The 1,887-nt window shown below is 35.7% G+C and overlaps 1 pseudogene; it reads left to right on the plus strand.

The window, feature by feature from the left end:
• Positions 1–547: 547 nt before the first annotated feature.
• Positions 548–858, plus strand: LOC107127191 (cytochrome c-like; annotated as a pseudogene).
• The last annotated feature ends 1,029 nt before the right edge of the window (positions 859–1,887 follow it).

Genomic DNA, 1,887 nt, shown 5'->3' on the forward strand with positions numbered 1-1,887 from the left:
TGGCGAACACGGCGAACCGCCCCCCCCGCCCCCCCGTCTACTAAAAATACATAAAAATTTAGCCAGGCCCAGGGGGCGGATCACAAGGTCAGAAGATAGAGACCATCCTGGCTAAGACAGTGAAACCCCATCTCTACTAAAAATACAAAAAATTAACCGGTCGTGGCGGCGGGCGCCTGTAGTCCCAGCTACTCGGGAGGCTGAGGCATGAGAATGGCGTGAACCTGGGAGCCGGAGCTTGCAGTGAGCAGACATTGAGCCACTGCACTCCAGCCTGGGCTACAGAGCGAGACTCCGTGTCAAAAAAAAATATATATATATATAAATTTTTTTCCATATTATTTATTTCTCATTACTTTTCACATTGTTCTAATTAATTTGAGGATTTGTACACATATTTTACATTTATTATTTGTATATGTTTTTAGAAGAATAAGAAAATCTCTTCCTCTGTCACTCCTGTAGTAAATGTTCATGACAGAGAGTGGGACGTCCGGCTTCAGAGCAGGAACCATCCTTGTGCCAGAGACGAAAAATAGAATTAAATATGGGTGATGTTAGAAAGGCAAGAAGGTTTTTCGTTCAGAAGTGTACCCAGTAACACACTATGGAAAAAGGAGGCAAGCACGAGACTGGGCCTAATCTCCATGGTCACTTTGTGCCGAAGCCAGGTCAGGCCATTGGATTCTCTTACAGAGACGCCAATAAGAACAAAGGCATCACCTGGGCAGAAAGGATACACTGATAGAGTATTTGGAGAATCCCAAGAACTACATCCCTGGAACAAAAATGATCTTTGCCGGCATTAAGAAGGCAGAAAGGGCAGACTTGATAGCTTATCTCAAAAGAAGCTACTAATGAGTAATAGTTGGCCACTGCCTTATAAAACAGAAGAAATGTCTCATGACTTTTGTATATGTACCATACTTTAATAGATCTCATACGCCAGAATTCAGATCATGAATGACTGACAGAATATTTTTTGGGCACTCCTGATTTAAAACAAAGACGGGCTTATGGTTAAATGAATATGTTCAGTTATTGAATTTTAATAGTAATTCCAATTCAGTAAATGCTATTACTGTTTACTCCTTCTAAAGATATGATTAGACTTCATTTGTAATGTCCAACTTTTCACAAAGATGATGACTGCCATCTTAAAACTTACTGGAAATTGGTTTATATTTAGATTTCTATAACTGGTCATGTGAATATATTTAAATACTGGGGAAATTCCTTCACTGTCTCAGAACCAAGCAAGATTCATCTGTGTTTTGTGCTCATTTGCCTCTTAAAGGCAAGGGTTGAAGATAAATAAGGTAGCAAAGTCTACTTAATATTTTTGGCCTTAATTATGCCAATCTAATTAGAATTCCCTGTATTTAAAATGGTTCTTTTTACTTATTGAAAGGCATTTTAGTGTGGTTTATGTGTAATATCAAAGATTATTTAACACTTCTCACATTTTATAGATGATCTATAGGGTCACATGTGTTTAAAATAGTAGCAAGTTAAACTTCACTCTTGAATTCTTTACAATCTAAGTCAAACTAAGTTACAATTTAAGATTTTCTAAACAGCCATTCAGATACATAAAACTGCAGAACTGCTCAGTATGTGTGATTGTGAATAGTGTTTCTGCCAACTTAAAAGAATTAAAGTAGAGGAGATATACATAAATTTTAAAATTATGTGTGATCATAAGACTTAAGATAATTCAAAAGAAACAGATCATGGAAAAAAAAAATGTTCATGGCAAAGAAAAGACATACTCTAAATACATTAATAATTACAAATGTGTCAAAAATACAATTCTAGAATTTATGATATAGGCATTAAGTTCATAATATACTATAATGAAATATGTAATTTAATTTAAATAATATT

Source organism: Macaca fascicularis, chromosome 13 (genome assembly GCF_037993035.2).
Source record: "Macaca fascicularis isolate 582-1 chromosome 13, T2T-MFA8v1.1".
Lineage (NCBI taxonomy): Eukaryota > Metazoa > Chordata > Mammalia > Primates > Cercopithecidae > Macaca > Macaca fascicularis.